Here is a 13,882-nt window from a genome sequence, read left to right as displayed (position 1 = left end):
ATGTTCTTAGTGTAGCTATATGTGCAGTTAGTATTATGTAGCACAGCCACAAAAATGGTCAGTGGAAACGAAGACAAAATTTATAGATTCTTTGCCAGAACAGACCCTAAAGTAGTAAACTTCATTCCTTTGACTTAAAGCATAGGATATTTGTTGTATTTTTATTTAAAAAAATAACAGAAGTAAGAAAGTGGATGAGCTGAAGGGGCAAAGCACACTAGTATGCAGTATTTTGAATACAGTTTTACAGAGTAGGGAGATTATTTTAATGTTTAGATTTTTTTGTCTTTCCTGAGGACTATTTTAGGTTATCCATCAAACTTTTATGAGTTACTCACTGGCACTGTCCTATCCAAGTCTTTTAACACATACTTAACAAAAGTTAGGTGAAAAAAAAAGAAAACATTTGAACGTTCTCCATGGCTGCATACATGTTGATTTCACTGTTTAAGAGAAAGATTGACATCACAAGGTAAAAGAAGTGTCCCTGGACATTGATGTTTGTATGCTGAACTTTCTTTAGGATTCATTTTTAATGAAGTTTGGGACCTCTGAAAGCTTTTACATTTATAGTCTTTCCATAAAAGAAAAATATGTTATGTTAGTTGTATAATCAGCTATATCATTCAAAGCTGAATTTACAAAAATGATGATGTAATCTGCACCATTTTCATCTCTTGTAATTTTGGAAGCTAGACACGTGTAGATAAAAAGAGAACTCAGTCAGACTTCGCTCATTTCAAGCCAAGCCAGAAATATCTGTTTCTATCTTTTTCTGTTTGCATTATTCTTTTGTAGCCACAAAGCCAACACAGAAGTATTAAGCATTTTAATTACACAAGTCAAAACAAAATATATTGGAAATCATATAAAGAAAAATCAGTTATGATAATTTTCAAATGCTATTCTAACTATTCAAAATAAACTTCCAAACTTCCTGATGTTAGCTGTTTCTCACTGTGTGTTCATACAGTCCTTCTCACAGGGAGACGTTCTCTTAGGCACTGTCTCATAGGGAGAGGTTTACCAGACTCTGGTTCCCTATTAAGTGTGTCATGTTCCAGTTAGGTGGCTTGATCAGGCGCCTGCTCTGGTGCTTCAGTGTGCAGATCATGACTTAGAGCATCCCTACTGCAGAAGACAGAGCAAGATCCTCCTAGGCTGAATCACTTGGAGTATACAATCCTCCTCTGTGTTCTCTTAAGCTAAAAGGTTTCACATGTTGTGAACTGAACAGAACATCTGAGTGAAGATTTCCTTTATCTTTTGGGCACTCCAATGACTGAAGTGACACCTAAAGTAGTGATAACTTTTCTGTAACTACTTTTCAACTATTATGAAAAGATCACTTTACTCATAAAGCTGTTTTGATTTTTCAAGTTTTCACTTTCGAAACACTTCACGGAGGCAAAAGCTGTAAAACTCCTCATTATCTTGCAGATGGTTCTTCCACCTTGCTACTAAACTATCTATGTTTCTTATTAACAACAGTGGAAAACTTCTGAACCTGTTTGTCTTTCAGTTTACAATAAGTTCATAACTTTAATTCAAACCAGTTTTTGTTTTCAAGTCGTACATACATACATACCCTAGTAGTGCTTTCCAGCAGCCTTAGGCCTGGGTTACTCTAGTTCTGGGATGGATCCAGACTGTCTTAGAGCTAAGCACCCATCTGGGCAGCTTAGTTTTGGCTTTCAGCAAGCTGTAGCCTGTCTGTGTAGATTTTGTTGGTATACCAGAGCACTGCTTTCTTCCCTTCCTTTTCCCTCCCCTGTATCTCTAAACATTGCAGTCCCAGAATGCATGGGAGAAGAATGGGTTTATTCATTCTGCATAAAGCAAAGTGTAGTTTGTCTAAATGTGGGTGTGGCAGAAATACGGGAAAAAGTTTTAAATGTGTTAGTTGACACCTTGAATTAAGGTGTCACCCCAAAAATATTTTTGTTCTTCACTGGGATGTGACAAGGTCAGTAGGGAAGACAGTAATTTAACTTGGAGACTTTTTGGTAATCAGCCAGGAGATACTTCTTCGCACTTGCCTTTAAATTGTGAAACAGCATTACAATATTAGCACCAAAGTGAGAGAGTGTGTGTAATGCCCTACTTTCTTCTTATGTATGCCATCAGTGTGACACTATGATAGTATCTAATCCTTCTTTGATCTGTGTGCCTCTTACTGAAATTAAAAGATCTGACTCGACAACTTGCAGTGCTCTGCTACTCCCTTCTTTATTGCTTTCCTGGCCTCATTAAACAGTGAGATTTTTGTAAGATGGCCTACTTTCTTTTTCTAATTAGTCCACTGCATGTTATTGCCTGAAGTCTTTTTCCTCATAGTATATTTCTACAAAGAAAACTATACTTTTTAATCAACTGTGGCATTCTTTTTAGTTAATACATTTTTTCATTTAATCTCACTTTCATGAATAAACATAGGTCTGTGAGAATTGTTATTTGCCATTCAGTGCATGTGTGTTTGTATGACTCTTCATCATTATGAAAGTGATTTAGAGCCCTTAAGACTCTTGACGTGTATTTCAAAATGTAGTGCCTGGTAGACTCTCAGTTGTAAATCCATTTCTTCCCTTGTTTAGCTTATTCAAGAGAAATACATTTGGATTATAAATCAGATGAGGCTATACTGCGTTGAGAGGCTTTGCCTAGTGTCTCTCAAGGGCTTTTACTCTCTAAGTATATGTGGGGTTGAGCTGGGAACTGTTTCTGTCTTCATGTCCTTGGAGAAGTTAAGTATTAAAAGTTCTGAGGAATGTATAACTACTCTGTAAGGGGACATTATACATAGAAAATAAGTGTTCAGACTGCCTGTTATTCAGAGTCCCATGTAGGATGACTCTTAAATGTTACATCCATGAAATTGCACTCCCATGACAAAGATCTGCAGCTAAAGAGTTCAGGGCTTCAATACTGAAGAAAAGCACACATGGCTGCCCAACTGTGTTTTAACTATGATTCCTCTAACAGGCAATACTTAGAAACAGCGTCCTCTCTCCTCTCTGAAGTATGTCTAGATTGTACATAACTAAGCATCTGATTTTGGTGCATAAATACAAAACAAGAAGAGTTGGTAAGGACAGTGTATTTAAACATATCTTTCAAAAATTTCAGATGTGTACAGTTTTGAAATGCCTTTCTCTTCTTAAATACATGTAAAAGGAGAGATAGCTAACTGTTCCAAATTCTGCCCTTAATAAAACAGTAAGTCTGTCTAGTTTCATTGGTGGAAATGAGGACAGAATTTGATCCAGAGGACACAATATGCTAATTACATTAATAGTACTGTAAATTAAGTAAATCATCCCTCAGTCTGATATGATATGATGTGATGAAGGAGAACATGTTATAAGTTAAATTATCAGATGTTTGACCTCTTCACTTTTTCAGAAAAGTCTGACAGAATTAGAGGTGAGAAAGAAAATGAAGGAATTATCTCTCTGGTAAATTAGTTTATGATGTATTATATCCTCTAAGTCAGACTTTTGCTCTGAATTATACCAGCAGATCTGGAGAAATTTGCAGTTTTATCAAAAAGCACAGTTTAGAACTTTTCCATTTTTAAAATCAACTTGTTCTCTTAAATAAAGGATTTTTTCTAGATAAAGTATGTTAATCCATGTTCCAGGATATGCTGTATTTAAATATGTATCACAGGTAGCTCTTCTAAACATATAAAATCTCATGGTCTCAGTGCAATAAATGCAAAAATAAGTTCCAGCTTTATAAGAGAACTAGTAACCGCTTGCAGTTATGGAAGGACTAGAGATATCACAGTCTACCTGTAAAATTTGGTTTCATAAGGAAGAGGTTTTCATTATCTTTGCGGAGCTTGTGAAGTACTTGGAAGTGGCAAAATAAAGGACAGTGTTTATTGATGCTTGTACGTATTTTTCTTCTGTATTAGCGCACTAAAATTCTTAAGACATATATGATTTCATATAGCTTGTATAGGTCTATGGTGGTTAAGAGAATGTGGGCTTTTTATGGGTAGAGATCTTTCTTTTTCTGTGTTCCAAGAGGAAGAACAAAAGACAGGATACAATTTCTTCCATTCGGCTAAATTAATGGATTAATAGGCTAAGTGAAATTTTCTAAACTATCAAAAAGCGAACACTGTCTTTCCTGATGTATCATCAGAGGCTGCAAAGCTACAGAGGCATTGGAGAGCATAAAGTATTTGTTGATAAAAGATAATTATTAGAAGTAAATCAGTAAGAGTCTTCTGAGCATCCATTGCACAAAATAAATTGGGGGGGAAATACCAGTTTACATTATTTGGGTCAGAGATGATACATTTTTGTTTAAAAAAAAAAATAGAAATACAATTTTAAAATGTGAAGTTTTAACAGGATTGGCGATAAATGTTGCTAATATTTACAACTCATATTCCTTTGACTTTTGAGTAAGGAATTTCATTAATGCCCAGCATTATAAATAGATACTATATATCCTATATACATACAAATATCTTATGCGTGCATCTCTGTGCCTTAGAAAAACAATGTTTTTTTTCATTATATTACTTGTTAAGCAATTTCTTTTCATTGATGAATGAAATGATGTATAAAAGAATCATTGAAGTGTCTCTTCCTTGGTTAAAATAGTAACATTAATATAACTTTAAAAACTTGTTATTCATAGGTGGTTTATTTGCTGGGTTTTCACTGACCTTGAATAAAAAAGCAAATAGAACCAATTTTACTGTTAAAGTCTAATTAATTTATATATCCTATCCAGATAGGTAATTTGCAACCCTTTTAAGAGATTCATTAAGAACCATTATTGGTTCTTTTTAGTCAGAAAAGGAAGAGATTCTTATCAGGGAGAGTACTGCTCTTTTTTAAAAAAGCTTTTGTTTTAAAGCTTTTTTTGTAAGCTTTTGTTTGTTTTCTAAAGCTTTTTTTAAAAGCTTGTACTGTGTCTTAATAAATTATTTGATTTAGCTGCAGCCAAAATTGTTAAGCTTAACATAATGATGTGTAACTGAATTTCTCTTAAACCAGTATTTCCTTCCCTTTCCTTTAATCATCAGAGTTGTCATCCAATTTGCATTAAAGTTTTATAGAAAGTGACACCTCCTTATAATTCATGTATTTACAGGTTTGATCCCAGATTGCAGTTCTTGCCGAAAATGTTCGTAATGTATGAAGCAAGCTTGGATGGCTTAAGAACTCTGAGTTTTTAAAATAATACCAAAATTGATCCTTTGTCTTAAGAAATCCTAGACACGTGCCTTCAAGCTATGTCTGATATTGCCATTACTTCCTGTGAGTCCTCCTTTCACACATGTTAAACTGTTATCTAGGATCTGTCTTTTCTGTGATCTTGACAAATGCCATATTGCTCAATGGACATCCACAAAAATTATGCCATAAAGATAATTTTCCCAACTTCTTGCTTGTTCGTCTTGTGCCCTGACTTTCACTTCCTTGCCACATGGAATCACATGGTTTTTCTGCTTTAAGGACCTGCATCACCTAACCTGATATGATAAACAGATTGAATCTTTTTGTGATAATTTTGATAAGTAATTTTTTAAATATTCCAAGAAATACTTTTTCACGTTACCCTCCTCCTCATTCTGAACAGAAAGAGTTCCCCAGAAACTTGCCTAAACCTGCTCTGTTGCTGCTGTGTAATGTGCAGTGGTGTAGCAGCCAGAGTTGTGAAGACTATTGCTTGCACTGTTGAGAATTCTGCTGCTATAACTTGATGCTCTCTCATTCTTTGTTCAGCATCCTGTTGCCTTACAGATTTATCCTGAGTTTATAAACTTCTAAAGCAGTGGCTGTTACTTAGGAGCAAAGTGCAGCTGTGATCCCCTGTCAAGTCTTCTAGGTTTCTGAAATGCAGAATAGCAGGTTCATTTACCAGTAGCAGACTTGTTTGGCACTAGTAGTAGGAAAGCGTAACATGTGACTGGTGGAGTCCTTTTTGGAAGCAGTGTGGAGCTAAATAATCTGGGAAGAAAGTTGTTCTTAAAAATGCTTTGTCCAAAACATTACCACCAGCGCGATCATTAAAATTGTCTAGTGACTTAATAGTCTGTAAATACAGTGACCATCAGTAAAACTGTGTTTAGCTTGGTGTTCATAGATCACGAAGGCTGAAAGTTGATAGCTACATATGAGTGAGTGAAGTAGAATTGGTTGCTTAGAGCGGTAGCATCTCCATCCTGGAGAGATGTTCAAAGCTTGACTGGACACAGCCATGAGCAACCTGATCTAATGACAAAGTTAGTCCTGCTGGGAGCAAGGAGTTGGAACAGATGACTTCCACATGTCCTTTCCAACGTAAATTCTTCTGTGATTCTAACTAGAAAAATCATAGTTTGACATGTGAAAGGAGATTTTTTTGTTCATTTCTTTGGGGACCATCTTTGTGGTCATGCCATAATGTTTTGCCATACCTTCTTTAAAACCATGAAGAACCCTATTTGATGGTGGATATGTGAACTAATGTAGTTACCTTCACAGTACTTGATTTACAGTGAAGAACTGTCTTGTGATTTTACCAGAAATAACACTTGTATGAAGGCATAACAGGATATTTAGAAAATTAGGGCTTCAGTACCTCAGCCACAACTGCAAATTGAAACTGAAGGAACTTTGTAGAATGGTTTTCTGTGATGTTTCTGTGCCTCAAGTACTGAATAAAGGCACTGCGGAAGGATTTCAGTTCTTTTGATTGATGGAAAATTTATTATTCTTTGATTGTCCCAAGTAGAAAGGGTCAATGTTGCTTGGTTTGTTAAAAAATATTCCAGTTAAAGTCTAACGTATTAAAATTACATGAAAATAATTACATGAAACCCAGGATAAGTATTTTTAGTGTGAACTCATTTGTGTGTGTATACAGGTATGTAGATGCAGGTATGCATGCTCATGTTTTGAATCTGGATAAAATACATCTGCAAAATAGATGAGTATCGAAAGCCTAGATGGAACTTCTGCAGTGTTCGTCAGTGCGATCTGTTAACGGTGACAAATTGGTACAGTGTTCCAGTCGCACTTTCTTTTGATGTGAAACAAAATCAAGCAATGGTACGAGGCCCCAGAGTTCACAGTATTTTCACTCTTTATGGAGGCAATTATCTGAAGCATATATTTCATTTTTTCATCAGAACTATCTTACTGTTCACATCTGGGCATGCTTCCACTTCTCTTCCAGCACTCTGTGTTCCTTATTCACAGGCCAGTCCTACATGGCTTAGCATGAAGGCTGAAAGAAAACAGTGTTGAGATCAGAGCCCTTCTCTTTTTCTGAATCGTGAATAAACATAATACTTCAGTTGTCTGTTTTTTTAATCAACATTCAGCAATCCAGAACAATTGAGCATAGGGCAGAGCGATAATATGAATTCCCAGATAAAATGAAAATCCTCACATGGTCTTCATAGTCATTTAACAATGATATTGCCATGGGAAATAAAATCTCCAGAACTCATTGTTTATTTGGAAACTGGAGAAAATAACACATTAACCACCTGTGCCAAATCTTGTTGCTGTACATAGTGTATCTGTTCATACCTGCTCACACATATGCATATGTATTTTCTTTTTGGTTTTTGGATAAAGAACCTTTTGAATGTAAAGTATCAGTACTGGGAATCATTTGCATAAGGAAGAGCCAGAGCCTCTCTTTTGTTAAAGACTGTGGTTTGTCATGGAAATAGGAGATTGAATGATTGTGAACGTGCTTGCAGAGGCTGCCAGAAATCCTGCTGGTAAATGTTGCTATTGGCAGCAATTGCTGGCAAAGATGACTGCCACTTATTTCTATCAATAACCAGTGTCAAAGCTGTCCAGAAAAGGGCCTTTTTCAATGATGATTTAATTTTAAAATATTTTCACTTATTTTTCTCAAAAATATGTAGGTATCTTGATGTTACTTCATCAAAATTAATTTCACAGCCATTTTTTAATTTAAAAAATATTTGACAGCACTGTTTGGACGATGTTTACAGACTACTTTTTGGACCACTTTTTTTTGGACAGTATTTTTGTGCTTTGGTTGTTGAACATGTTGATTTGATGGATTTCAGCTGCCATTTGGTTCATCTGTCCCTCTGCTGGATACATAAAATTCCATATATTTGCAAGTTCAGTGTTGCAAATTAAGTTGTTGTAGAGGTAAGAGTTCTTCTCCCAGGTGATTTGGAAATACAGTTATCATCTACAGAGATGTCTTCCCAGTCATCTACCAGCAGCTGGTTTTGTCAGGCTAGTTTGCAGAAAGATTCAAGACCAGTGAAGAAAATAAAGGAATTAATCCTGAGCTCTGTATTTGAAGTTCTCTTACTGCATTTGAGTTATTTATCAAAATATTTGTACAACCATTGCAATTTTTTCTTAGATGGTTAGTTACAGCAGTATAGCTGCAATGGTATACATCACACTGGTGGCAAAAATCTGAAGCACTTCCAGTTTTGATACTGTATTTCATTTTTTACATAGTGGAGGACTCTGTAGTTACCTCCCACTTCCTGATTTCCTCTGTTATTTCCCAACTTCAATGTAGCAGCTCTACTAAATTTCTAGCCATGGAGTACATCATAGGCCTTTCTGTGCAGCCAGACAGTGCTTTTACTTAAATAATTGCTGGAAGTCTCATTTGGAGAATGGAGACATTCCTAATTAATATCAACTTTCGCACAAAAACTGTTTACATGCGCAAGATTTGGGCAGGTAAAATAATAGTCCTTTACTGTGATACTAAACAACTTCTGAAATATTAACCCCTGCTTTTTTTTTTCTGAAGCTCTCTTGCATCATTACCTCTTCTACAATTACTGTCTCTGAATGCCCTCTCACTCAAAATAAAAATTGTTACCAGCATAAACATAGTTATATATACATAGTGCAAGTTGTCGACTGAAAAATGCATCTTGTTTACCTCCTCACCACCTTTTCTCTCATCATTTCAACAAAATTCAGTCTCTCAAAATTTGTGAAATCCTAATTTTGTTAACAGACACTATTTAAATTGCTAACAGTTTTTAGGATAAAAATTAACTACTATATTTTTCGTTCAATATGTAAGTTACAGTATGCTCACTAGATGCCACTCTAGACGATCATTAAGACAGTATTGTGTGAAACTCCACTACTGCTTCTGTATTGTTTCAGATTAGTATTGTACTTCATCTTTTCTGTCAAAGCACTGTTAGCTGCTTTCTGTTCACTGGGTACAGCTGATACAGAGCAACAGATAGCAAAGAGAATTTCAATACATAAATCCAAACTAGAAATCCATCATTTTAACATGAAAACTAAAAGTATAGGATTAAAAAAAATTAGTGGAAGAAAGTATACTCTTTTTTAATCTATAAAAAATGTAGTATAGTAACAGGTATATGGTAGAAAGAAATTTCATTTTCTTTTTATTTATGCTTCATAAAAACATGTTTCTAGTCATAAAACTGGACAGTCCCATGATTTGTGAATAAGTACAGTGGTTTTTTTTGATGTTTAATAAGAAATTGGAATAATCTTGTCCAAGATTATATGATCTGTTTATAGCTAACAAATTTCTATTCACTTTTTTATTTTGTGTTTCAAGATGGTGTTTTTACATTGGACTGGTGGCTGTGTCAGGTTGTGTGGAGGATGGAAGAATTTTATGCTAGCATCTGTATATTGTTACAAGAAAAATGCAATAATGGCTGGCAATATCAGTATGTCTTTATGCAATTCAGGACTGACTGCAGACATAAGCAGACTAGGGAAATTGCCTGGGCCAGCAGATCTTCAGGGATGATGAAAACAGTGATCCTGCTGCTCATTTTCCTTGTGCCAGCTGCTTGCAAAGCCAGGGAGGCGATGACAAGCTGCTGCTGCTGTTGGAGGGGTTTTGCTCTGAAAGGTTGGCATCGCTGCTGAGAATGACTGTCAGCTACTGAGAAAGCCTTGAGCCAGCTCCAGATGCGCATTTCTGTACATTAGTTATTCACAAGTTTATTTCTGCAGCCTTTTCCATTGAAGTTGAAATAAGATTTTTCTGGAAGCAATTTGGTGAGGTAGAGCTGGCTCATGAAATCAGATGTAGTGCTTGAACAAACTGTTAAATACTGCCTGCTCCCCCTGTTCCTGTCCTCTTTTCGAAGAGACACGCTGTCTTGCTTGGTTTGGCAAGCCTTCCTTTGCATTGCATCTGACAGAAGGTCAGATCCCCAATGCTGGCCTTTTTCTATACTCCTTGTAATCTTATGCCTATGTCCAGTAAAAATACTGTTATGTGAAACTGTTTCTTACTTAAGAAAAAGTGCATCCTGTTAATGACAAGTGTTTTTCAGAACAGTGAGTAATTCAACAATTCATCTTGTCAAACATTCTTTAATTAAACTGATTAAAAATATTATGGCAGTAATGTTGCATATATGTTTAATACAGGTAAATGGTGAGCGTGTAGTGGTGCGAGCTACCCTTAGCAACAGAAAACCTGTTCAAGAGAAATTTTAGCGAATAATAAGCAGTATTGCTGGAGAAATTACTTCTGGAAAAATAGTTTTATTGCCATGGCATCCATAAAAGCTGATTTGCTCTTAGACATTGGATAAACGGAGGGATGAAAGACCGCAGAAGGTTAAGCAGAGATTGATTAATCAACAAATGAATTGCTTCATATTTTTTTATTAATCCTGGAATCATTCCAAGGTGAGTGAAGCCATGTTAGAGTGTTTGATCTGTTATGGGAAACTCAGGACCTATATTGCTTTATCTGCTCAAGCAGATAAAATCTACTTTAAAATCTCTAGACCATCTTTCAATTCCTGCAAATCATCTACAGGGTACACATCTGAGTGACAAGATATGAAATTGTCTGTTTACCATCCTTAATACAATTCCCTTCCTTTTCCCTCTGAAATAATTGCAAGGGGTTTATAAATGCAATTTCATGATCACATAAACTGCTGGGAAAGGTGGGAAGGGCCCAGAGCCCATATCCTATGAAAGCAGAGTGAGGCACCTCAGCTTGTTTAGCCTAGTGAAGAGGACACTAATGCTTGCCAACAAATATTTGAAAAGTTGCAGGTGACCCACAGAGCTGAACTATTCTAGGTAGACAACATAACAAATTGTGGCTTGCGAAGTTCAGGTTGTATATTAGCAAACATTTTTCCTGTGGGTGTTAGTTTAGCAGTGGGACAGGGAAACCAGAGAGGTGTTGAAATTTCCATCTGTAGAGGCTTTCAAGACTTGCCAAGGCAAAGCCATGACTGACCTGCTCCCATGTTGTCAGTAGTCCTGCTTGAATGAAAGACTAACTAGATGAAGTCTAGAGATGCCTTCCAGCGAAGATTTCAGAGTCAGTACTCTGTTGGTGTTTCAGTGGAAGGTGTGTGACAGTCACTGTGAGCACTTACAGTTTACATTTAAACAAGTTAAATGCAGGGTTGTTACTCATTCATGTTGGATGGTGCTTAATGGTATCAGCAGTGCAGCAGCATCCCTGCTGATGTGTATATACATAATTATGCTCTCTGTGTTCTCTTAGTTTATAAGAGTAGCTGCTGTCATTAATTGTAGTGGTTTTACCACTGGTAGACCTACCCCTTACTCAGAAATCATCCAGGTAGCCAGACCCTGCATGTGTATTGGGTAGAAGCAGTATTGTTATATGTAGAGTCTGCTTTTGGAACTAGACTGTAAATTAGTTTCTAATTTTATAATGAGTAGTTTCTGGTGATATAAAGGCAAAGTTCTTCTCCAGATATAAGTGCCCCAGTGTCCTAGTGCGGAGAATGTAGACAGTTGCCTCTTGGGAAGAGCTGCTTGGAAATGGAAGAGCATATGATGGTACTTTCCTACTCCTTTTCTAACAGAGCATCTAACAGCAAGATCTTGACTTAAACCTAATGGTAAGCAAAGGAGTAGCTTTGCAGAAGTACATGCATATTTATAGTTAGAATTGCTGAATCCAGCTTCTTTACATGTTAATAACATAAGAATTTAATTCTTCTCTTAATGTTCATCTTCAGAGCTTGTGTTGGGTATTTATCAGCTACCGCCTGTCCTGGTTTGGACTAGAACAGAACCAATTTTCCTTTCAGTGTTTTTTTCCTTTCAGTTAAGTTTCTTCTAAGTAACTGCATTTTCTGAAGCTGACTATGTGTTTTTCAGGCAATGTCTGCTTCTAGGATTAATAACGCTCGAAGTTTATTACTAAGGTATTGGTACGAATGGTATGCAGAAAGGCTCTTACTTGTGCTTATTCTTAGAGAAACCAAGGTCACTGCTAAATTCCTCATGGTCTACAATTGAAAGGCTGTAGAAGGGTTGCACTTCTGGGGAGGAGTGGACAGGACAGATGACCCAAAATTGACCAACGAAGTATTCCATCCCATACACGTCATTCTCAGTTTAAAGCTGAGGGATCACGAGGGTCACTCTCATCTTCTATGACTGGCATCCAAAGAGGACTCTGTCCATTTTTCTCCTGCCCTCAATCCCAATCCGTGCATTCCTGAATCCAGTTTCCATTTGCCACTGAGTCCAGTCTGGGACTTCCCAGAGCCTGCCCTGCAGCGCCAGTGGTGTCATCAGGGGAGCTTGATCTTGGTTTTATATATATTTGTATGTATTTAATTATTTCCATTAGTATTTTTTTATTGTTATTAAAATTGTTTTAACTTTCCAACCTGTAAGTCTCTCTCCCTTTTATCTTTTCCTTTTGGGGAAAGGAAGGGGTTAATAGAGAGCATCTGCTATCTGTCTAAGAGCCGGCCCATCTTTAAACCTTGACACCCCCACATAAGTTGACTGCACTTGCTCTTCATTACAACTATGCTGAGTTCTTTACTGACAAGTTTAACAAAAACAGTTCTTAAATTCAGAATACAGATTGCAATGTTTTCCTAGGAAGTCCATCACTTTCCATTAGTATTGAAGCTATAACATTTCATCTCTGTGCTTCTTTTGTTGTGCCTTTGCTTTCTTTTAAACTTTCTGACTCTTCTCTGTTAAAACAGAAACTATGAAAAGCCAATGATTTGATTCAATATGTGGGATAGTTTCAAAAGGAGAAGCCAGAGGCCAGTTGTTTTTCATAATGATACATATAATTTCAAGTTTACAGTACTGGCTTTTAGGACAGTTTTTAAAAAGTGCTGAGAGTTTCGTATGTATTTAATGAGAATCTGTCTACCTTCCTTTTAAGGGTAGGGAAAGGGAAAAAGCCAGTGAGATTTCACGTAATTCAGGCAACTGGTAAGCATTTTTATTTACTTGTTAAGGAAGGGCTCAGTTATGGAAAAAACAGTCACCTGAAGGTGGGAGTTACAGGGAGGGAACAGAAGAGAGAGACCCTGTAGGTTTTATTATGTCACGACTACACACCAAGAGAAGATCAGCTATGGTCAATATACAGTGAGTATCTGTCTTATCTTTAGGGCATGTTAAGTATGTCATTTTCTTACATTTTAATAGTATTGTCCATACTGTAAGTGCAGTTCAGGGCACTAAGAGGAGGCAGAAAAAAATAGTAAAAAAACCCAACCTGAGTGTGAAGTTAGGCTGTCTATTTACTCGTTTTTTTCCCCTCATCTGAGTTCCCTTGACTTTTCAACTATGATATTATTATTAGGTCTATACATAATAAAGTTATAAAAGAACTGGAATAAAACTCTAAAACCCAGAGTTAACATTCAGTTACAGATTTTGCATTTCCTTGGTTTGATTTTAGAGGTCAAAACTATGATGTTAGTGTGAGGTATGACTGCAGTAACAGTCCTGTAATTTATGGTCCTGTCAGACACAACTGACATTTTTCATTCAGAGGATCCCCATGGACAATGCAAGTGCTAAATAAGCAAGATCTGTAGGAAGAAGCACTAATTTTATTAGACCAGCTGATACAATCAGATAAA

The 13,882-nt window shown here is 36.3% G+C and overlaps 1 protein-coding gene across 4 annotated transcripts in view; it reads left to right on the top strand.

Annotated features, from left to right (window-relative positions):
- LOC137675843 (guanine nucleotide-binding protein G(q) subunit alpha) overlaps positions 1-13,882 on the top strand; it is a 137,841-nt gene that overhangs the window by 111,976 nt on the left and 11,983 nt on the right. The window lies entirely within an intron of this gene.

The sequence above is a fragment of the Nyctibius grandis genome, chromosome Z (assembly GCF_013368605.1).
Source record: "Nyctibius grandis isolate bNycGra1 chromosome Z, bNycGra1.pri, whole genome shotgun sequence".
Classification (NCBI taxonomy): domain Eukaryota; kingdom Metazoa; phylum Chordata; class Aves; order Nyctibiiformes; family Nyctibiidae; genus Nyctibius; species Nyctibius grandis.
Note: the sequence above shows the minus strand (reverse complement) of the source record. Positions and strands in the feature narration are given on the sequence as shown.